The sequence below is a fragment of the Anabrus simplex genome, chromosome 3, assembly GCF_040414725.1.
Source record: "Anabrus simplex isolate iqAnaSimp1 chromosome 3, ASM4041472v1, whole genome shotgun sequence".
Classification (NCBI taxonomy): Eukaryota; Metazoa; Arthropoda; class Insecta; order Orthoptera; family Tettigoniidae; genus Anabrus; species Anabrus simplex.
In genome coordinates this window covers 483,052,045-483,061,453 of record NC_090267.1, presented here as the reverse complement: position 1 = coordinate 483,061,453, position 9,409 = coordinate 483,052,045, and positions in this window count along the sequence as shown.

The window sequence follows — 9,409 nt, the reverse complement described above, 5'->3', positions numbered from 1 at the left end:
ACTAAATTTGGTTCTGAAACAGTCTGTTGACTATATTACTCTCTCAGCTTTCCTTGCAAGGTATAATAATAATTTCGTGTGGCTATTTCTAGCTGAGTGCAGACCTTGTAAGGCAGACCCTCTGATGAGGGTGGGCGGCATCTGCCATGTGTAGGTAACTGCATGTTATTGTGGTGGAGGATAGTGTTATGTGTGGTGTGTGATTTGCAGGGATGTTGGGTACAGTACAAACACCCAGCCCATGGGAATTAACCAATGAAGGTTAAAATCCCCGACCCGGCCGGGAATCAAACCCGAGACCCTCTGAACTGAAGGCCAGTATGCTGACCATTCAGCCAATGAGTCAGACTCCTTTCAAGGTCATTATGAGAGAGGCAGCCTACGCTAAGTTTTGTGAGAAAAACTTTTACCTACAATAACCCCTACTCAGTGGATTTTTTCCAAAAAAAATAATAGCTGACATTTTCTGAGAAAATAAAAACAATTTGATCATATTTTCAATTCATTTGCCAGTGATCTTAAGAAACAGGGTGGAGAAACGAGGGTTTGTTTTTAGAGGCATCAGTAGTACACGCAGAGATTGCAATTTCAACGATTTTTCTCAGCTTGTTTGCTCAAATTGGCAAAACTTCTGTTTTATTTACTGCAAGCAAAATTTAATGACATTTGCATCAAGAAAATAGAATAATGTAAGAATTTTCTGAAAGATGAGAAAAAAAAAAAAAAAAAGAAACGTCCTGGCAATAGTGTTAAGTACTTCAGTCTTAACCAGGAAACAAAGCCCACGGTATCCATTGCCTGTCGTAAGAGGCAACTAAAAGAACCATGAGGAACACCATGGATCTACACTACCCAGGAGTAGTACCTTTATGTGAGGAATACCAGACGTCTAGGCGTTGCCTGGGATTAGTATCATCGCTTGTATCCCACCGAGATGGGGTTTGGGCACTCAGCTGTGCGAAGTCCATGCGAGGAAAGGTGCCGTACGCTATGCTGGAATGTGTTGGTTCCCGTGTGTTCAGAATAGGTCTGCGATACCTATGAGTAGTACCACTACACTCAACTCTCGATTTACCGTAATCGGATCAACCGTGCTGCAGCTTAACAGCGATATCCAAAACACCAAAAATGCACGAGTGTTAGGAGTGACAGTAATACAGAATTACAAAGGGTCGGGATAATATTGCTGAGTCGTAATAGTAGCAGGGGTGGTGCGAATTTGAAGTTATTTGTACAAAAGCAGAAAACCATGACAGATTATTTTCAGAAAGAGTAAAGTCAAGTAGTCTGATTATTTTTCTTTGCCTTATTAGTTTCAACGAAAAATGCTGTTTATTTTTCATTTATTAATAGTGCTAAGTGCTACTTTTACTGTAACGTATTAGGTAAGGTAATAAAAAACAATACAGTAGTGTCATTTGTTATCATTTTAACTGTACTTTCAGTACGCCTGTTCTATTTTTTAACTTTTTGCGGGTTAACCGCGATTTTACTTATCCAGGAAGCCTTAACCTTACATTATCCTGGTTAATCGAGAGTTGAGTGTATATGAAAACCACGGGTCTACGTTGACTCTGAATAGTACCACTATGTGATGAACACCATGGGTCTTTGTTGCCTGTGAGTGGACCCATAATGACCGGGCGAGTTGGCCGTGCGCGTAGAGGCGCGCGGCTGTGAGCTTGCATCCGGGAGATAGTAGGTTCGAATCCCACTATCGGCAGCCCTGAAGATGGTTTTCCGTGGTTTCCCATTTTCATACCAGGCAAATGCTGGGGCTGTACCTTAATTAAGGCCACGGCCGCTTCCTTCCAACTCCTAGGCCTTTCCTATCCCATCGTCGCCATAAGACCTATCTGTGTCGGTGCGACGTAAAGCCCCTGGCAAAAAAAAAAAAAAAAAAGTGGACCCATAATGTGTGATATGCATTAGCTATTATTAGTACCACCAGGTGAGCGGTACCACTATGTGAGGAATACTATGGGAATACCAGCGCTCGTGATTAGTGCCACTGTGTGAAGAGCACCATGGGTTTGCGTTGCTTGCGAGTGGTGCCCTTATAATCAAAACCATAGGTTTGTGTTCCATTATGTGCGACATACCATGGGGTTGCATTACCTGTGCTTATTACCACCATGAGTCTATATTACCTGTGATTAGTAACACTACAGGAGGAACACCATAGTTCTGCTTTACCAGATTAGTACTATTACAAGGGGACAGTGACCTGGATTTTGGACTGCTTTTTATAACAAGCATCATGTCAGAAAGGAAGGCGCTGTAAATTGGATCCACTGTTTTGGATTCATGGTCGATTTTCTCAACATCATTCAATTTTTATTTTAGTTAGTGGATATATTTTGAAGTTATAATTATCGTTTAATTTTGTTCCACTGCGTACTATTAGTGGCTGATGATCTAGCTGTTAGGCCCCTTTAAACAACAAACATCATCATCATCAGGAAATAAAGATCCTATAAAAAGGGCCAAAAATTTCTGTCACAAATGATGATAGAACCACTTCTTATTGTAGGGACTATTTGAAAATTTTGGATACACTGATCAATTATTTGTGGAATCGATTTTCAAACATAGAGAAACCTGAGCTTTTGCCTCTCCTGGATTCCAACTTTTGAAATTTATTCAGGGTATTTTGCAAGAAATGCATACCAGTCTCTTATTACTTCATATGTACATTACTTTGGTGCATTTGTTCATATGTCTGGACTTTCTGAAATTTATTCATCAAATGAACTCAAATACTTCAGGATTCGATAAATATCTTATTATTAAGCCTGGTGTTCTGGCTCCATGGCTAAATGGTTAGCGTGTTGATCTTTGGTCCAACAAGCCCGAGGTTCGATTCCTGGCCAGGTTGGGGGACTTTACTTTCATTGGTTAATTCCTCTGGCTCAGGGGGCTGGGTGTTCGTGTCATCTCCAGTATTAGAATTCATCTTATATTTGGCAGGGTCCCATCCTCACAGATGCACAGCCACACACACATACACAAAAAAAAAATCTGTCCTACTGTAAGTAAAAAAGTCATGTGCCTTATTGCTAACCATTTCAATCAAAAGGTGTTTTCCAGCAGTGAAAAGAATTCAAACATATTTCAGAACCACTCAGACTCAAAAAGGACTATCTCAATGAGCACTCCTTGCCATTGAAAGAAACCTCTTGAAAACTATATTATACTTTCATGACTCTAAGAATATGTTTTATAACATACCTGTGAAAAATACTTGTTAGTAAATGAATGTATGTTCTACAAGAATGTCCTCAGATTCTATCAAATCACTGAACCATGCATATACAGTATATGTACAATATGTTGCATAAACTTGTTAATGTTTGCAGACTGGTGATATGAATAAATGGGACAAATTATATGAGTGTAGAAGTCCATTATTGACATATAAGTACAGAAAACTTTCTTAAATTTACTAAACTTATAACCAGCTTCACGTCCATTACCTCTAGCGACATAGTAACTTGCTCTGACTGTGGAAGGGGAACAAGTCTGTTCAGTTGAAAGAGGGAGGGATGTGCTAAGTGGCTATATTCTACTTGTCTTGATGTGTATTAGAAAATGAATGAACGTTAATGAATTTGGAAGAAATAAATGCACAGTGAATTAAAAAGTACTTTGAACCATTTTATCTTTAGTTATAAAATAACAGCCCACAATACGGTCTCGAGTGATGAGCCGCTGCCTGAATTCATACAAATTAGTGCAGATAGGTATGACCTAACAAACATTACGGACATACACATACTTAGTGTCAGAGTAAAGTCCAGTGAGATTCATTAAGAGCTAATGAAAAATGATGTGAAATGTTTTACCAAAAGCAGTGTCTCTCCATCAGCCATGACATGAACTGCATTGTGAAAAAGACATAGCACATCTTTCTGGACAGGTTAGAGTGCAACGCGAGAGTTCACACAACATTATGATAATATGTTTCTGCCTTTAGTGAAGAACTGTCTTAGACAACGCAGCGTGGAGTGGATGACAGCAGTGAATCAGGACTGGTGGAACGACTGAGAAAAGTGAAGAGGAACCATATTAGCTCCAACCTACAATGAACTGGACAAAGGAAAATGATGAAATATTTTAAAACCAAATTTTTACTTCTGATCCCATTTCTTTTCTCCTCTTCTGCACCTTTATTGGATCTTGAACATACTTGGGTGTTTAAGAACCCTTTTGGGGATGGCTGTATGCTAGAATTTTATTCTGAAAATAGTTCTGCAACATGCTACACTAGGAAATGTAGTGAAGCAGGTCTATCAATTAATTCCCTCTTAGTGACCAACTAACTGCACCACACAGCCACCTTAGTGATTCAATATCTTGGAATAAATTTCAGTAGCCTAAATGAAGAGGATTATTTTAGTATTATAATTTGATAAAGAGGAAATGAAATTATTAAACTCTTTATTGCCTAAGGGGTAGACATACGTTGTTTAAAAAAAAGAGGGATGAACATTCTCACTAGTAATCAAGTGCGATAAGACTAGAAACAATTAGCACCCTTTCAAATGCTAGTTGATATCTATACTAAAAATTACAATGGTTCATATCTGTAATTCATTTCCCATTGTCTGATATCAAATGATTGCTTACTTGGACTCTGCTGATCGATGGAGGGTACAAGGACAAAATTCCACGAGCACCTTATCGAAGGAAACACTGACACACATAAATGATTATGAGGACAAAGGTATCAGTCTTTAGTATAGGTATGCTACAATTTATTATCCAATAATTGTTTAAGAACTTGCTCTTCATTCATTGTTGCTTATGTTATAATTACGTAAAATTAAAATACTACAAAAATGGTTGATAGTTGGGCTCATTACGGTCACACAAAATGGTTTTCTCATACAAGGTACTGTGTAAACAAACAAAAAACACCGTGTACATTTGTTATAAAATCTGGTGGACAAAAAATTGGGTGCAGGTATTATTTGTGTCAATGTTGGTACAGTGCTCCTGATAAACAGAAATCTGCAAGTCCGTATTTTTCTGCCCACACTGTTCCCATTACAACAGTGTGCATATCGGTTACATGCCGTCAGTTTTAGTAGTGATATGTGTGGATGGTGTGAGTTCTCGTTATAGGCCGTTCACAACTACAGAAAAGCCTGATATTATTGAAGAGGTAGAGGAACTTTGTAATTGTGGGAAGAAAGTATGGCGAGAGTTACGGTACATGACTAGAGGAAAAAAAGCAGCTCATCTTGAACTAATAAGCAGTAACCGCTGGGCATTTTGTGCACACACAAAAAAAAAAAAGTTTCTAGATTCAATAACAGGATATACAAATATGTGAAGAAAGAGTCTGGATGTACGGCTACAAGTGAAGTGTATCAAATGAAAGCTAAATTACGGGGTGTAAGGCTAGCCATGGATGTCTCACGTGTGTTTTGAACTAAGTTCAATTTTTGTAGGAAAACTAGCATTGTGCTATGTCTCCCAGCCAATTATGAAGAGGAGACTGAATTTTCACAAATATGTTATCGGTTTGCACCAGAAAAATTCATATTTACGCTGTCAAATTCGTAACGCAGATCAGACGTCAATATATTCTCAAATGCCGCTGAACTATACTACTCAAGATTACGATGCGACGAGTTACTTCGAAATTTTATGTGTGATGGCTTTTTAATATAAATATTTAACAAAGCCATGCAAACACAATTTTTTCTTCAAAATTTCCCCTCCTAAAATTAGGGTGAGGGGATTATATTGTACAGGTGGGTCAATACCTTGAATTTTATAAAGGTGCTGCCTTTCATCATCACTTTAGTGCAGACTGTTACTGTTGCATAGCATTCACTTAGCGTGGGATAACCCTTTGGTAAGGAAAAATGATCGTTATGTACCAATTTAGGGTACTAAAGAAATTTTGCATGAAGTATACCTTCTAGTTTCAGTATTTTACATGTTTTAAAAAATGACAAATCTAACAAAAAGAGAAGAAAATGTATTTCTAGACAATTGATCAAATGACATCACTGCTCAGAGCATAGGCAAGACATACTTTTTGGAAGGGGATTTAATTTATAGTGTCAGAATACTGAAGAGGGTGATGAAGTAGACTTGTTTCATATAATTATACTAGTGATGCTGTGATAAGCTCTTGAGGAAACAAAAGCAGCAGAGCCTTGATAAAAATGTTAAGGGTACAAGAGTTATGGAATTGACAACAAAAATAATTTGATAACTGAATTTTTAATTTCATTCATAGTTTCAATAGAATCAATATACAGAATTTGAGATCATTCCGCCTTTAAATTACTAGATGTAATTCAAACTTACGATACCATTCTTTGAACTTTCATTTCATAAAACAAACAAATTGACAAATTTACATAATAAAAATTGTTTGGACAATCTCATAGTCATCTGCTAACAGTTTAAAATATTAAATCCTCGTGGGGCATTTGAATGATTTTTAATTTCAAACTTGATATGTTTTCCTATAGCGTGCTACTTTAAGAAAGAAATTATTTTAAGTTTTGGTAATTTTCTATTGAACCTTTCTTTTTTAAACTTCTGGTCAGACATTAAAAAAAACTTGGTTATTCATTCACAACAGAATTTTTAATTTGGTGTAAGGTGGGGGGTGGGGTGAGAGGGGGAATATTCTTCTCTGATGGCTCCCACTACCAACATCCTTACCTCTAGTAGAATAGAAACCATACTTTGTGTTGCTTGTTCCAAAAGTAAGGGATCTGAAGATAGAGCTTATATAATATTTGTACACCATTTTCTGTATTATTTTATTTCTTCCACACAAATAATTTATTTAAATTTTGAGCATATCCTGAATCAGTCTAGAAATGATAAAAATAGATGTAGATTAAGAGCTGTATGTTTGCTTATTAAGTACTGTAGTAGTTTAGAAGTCAGCTATATAGAAGTAAAAAAATGAACACCCAATCACTCACTACATATACACATGCTGTACTAGTACTTCTGCCCTATGAAACATTACATACACAAATAAGTTTCCAAACAAAAAGCAATCTTCCAATATAAATAAATTACTGATAATAATAAAACATTGATGCAAACCAAAAATTGTGCTCTAGTACCATTTGAACAGTGGTGTCTTTAATTTGGGTCTGCTTCGGAGAAATGGATGCATGGCAGGCAGTATATGGTGCAGATGGCTGCATATCGCTTTGTGCATTTCTATTCAGACACTGTGAGTTTGCTATCCTAATTTCAAAATGGGTTTTAACCTGTGCTACGTTTTTGAAGTTCGGAAGCCATATCGGTCACCTAGTAATTGTAAAATGACGTTGAGATTTCTTGGGAGAATAAAATTATGCACCTACTCCAGTGTTTGTTCAAGAAGACACTTTGCTTCACTTAGAAAATCTTTCTTTAATAATCTAAGAACAGACTTGTAATCTCCCCATAAATTGCAAAATACATTTCAAAATGATATCATGTACGTGTTGTGAATAGCAGATCTAGTATGATTTTTCAGGCTATGGTAAAAAAGGTAAACGCAAGTCCTCACTCTGAAGTGAACATCTCCAATGGAGTTAAGCTTAATGTACCATTTTAACCCTAGAACCGCAGACCGTTTTTCTGGAAGACGGGGCACTGTTTCGTCAAGTGTAATAGTCTTTCTGAGAGACGGTGTCTTTCCTCCACCGTAGGTTTATAACTGGACACTAGATGGCACTAATATAGATACCAGCTGAATACTGATTCTTTTTATCTTCACTTTCAAAAGTCATTGAAAAAGAAAAACAATGGTCTGGAGAAGTTTATTTAGCTGGAGAAATGAAAGTACTTTCATAATTATGTTCTTAGAATCAAGATGGCAGCCCATTTTGTTGACTATTCTGAAATGGAGTGCTTCATTTTCGAAGATCTTAATGACAGTGATTATTGTGTTAATTCCGGTGAGGAAATTAATTATGAAAGTAGTGAAAAGGACAGCAAAATACAGGGTGTCTCAGAAATAATGAGAAATTCCAATAACCAGGATGATGTTAAAGTCGGTGCAGGTGATGTTATTATTGGCAGTATGTAAATATTTTAAAAAGCCAGTGAAGCAGTGAGTTTGAACTGGACTGACATAGAACCACAAGAAATTAATTATCCAAGTGCCGTCCATCACCCTGAATTTGTCTCCCCATAATGCAGCTCCCATTATGTGAAAAGAACTCAAAATCCATTTCATTAAAAAAATGTGGTTTACTTAAGCATTCAAAATGAAAAGTGGAGAACTGTGCAGGAATATGTAAGAACACACTTGTGTATCAGAATACCATGTTTCAGGAATAAATTATCTGAAATTCTTCTGTTAGGGCAAAATATTTCAGGAATTTCCTTTGTTCAAAAAATGTATAATTGTATTTTATGACAGAAATTGTGAGTTTTTTTTTTTTTTTTTGTTATTTCTGTCATTTTCATGTACACCAGTCTTTCAGCTTTCTAATGGTGTATAATATGGATTTATTAGGATCAATATGTGATTACAGGCATTGTCATGGTGTATATTGAGGAAAATAACTGCAGCATTTGACAGATAAACCTGCAGCAGTTCTAGGGTTAACCACATACCAGCTCTCCTGCCAATGTTAAATTTCTGGCCATGGTGGAAATCAAAATTGGACCTCCGAGGATGGCAACTAATAGCACAAACTGTTAACAGAGGTGGATATTGCAATGGTGAAACTTCTGAACAGTGGGTGCCATCCTGACCACTGGCTACCCATCTCAGCCAACGCTGATATTAAAATGTAAACACACACTCACCCATGAACAATATAATGAGATTTAAAAAAACATAAAAAGTAAAACAATCATACACAAACGCATCCCTAAAGTCTAACCCACTTAAGCCTAGCGATGGAAAGGCATATGATAATTTGACATTTCACATGAATTCCTTGCCATAGTTTTGATGACTGGTATCCTAGCATTCATCAAGACACCGAATAGGCACCCACCATGCAAGAGACGTTTGTAATTGTCTACGATGTCTTGATCCGTAAGAGGTAGAGGTAATGATTTTGTTTTATGTGAAAATACAACTGAGGTTGCCATGCATACATATAGTACTTAAGTTCAGGCCCAAATTTAATACTCTGTATTAGGAGTTTCTCAAAATGAACATCAACGATGAAGGTCCAGACAGCAGGCTTATAAATTCAATAATTATTCATACGTTATTTTTATAAGCCTACTGTCTGGACCTTCACTGTTAATGTTCATTTTGAGAAAATCCTAATACAGAGAATTAAATTTGGGCCTGACAACAGAGATCCTTATACTGGTCAAGTCCTGTTTCTCTTATTTTAAAATACTTCCCGAGTAAAAAAGAAGTACAGATTAGGCAAATAACCTCTTTACTTTCCTGTAAGAGTAGCAAGTC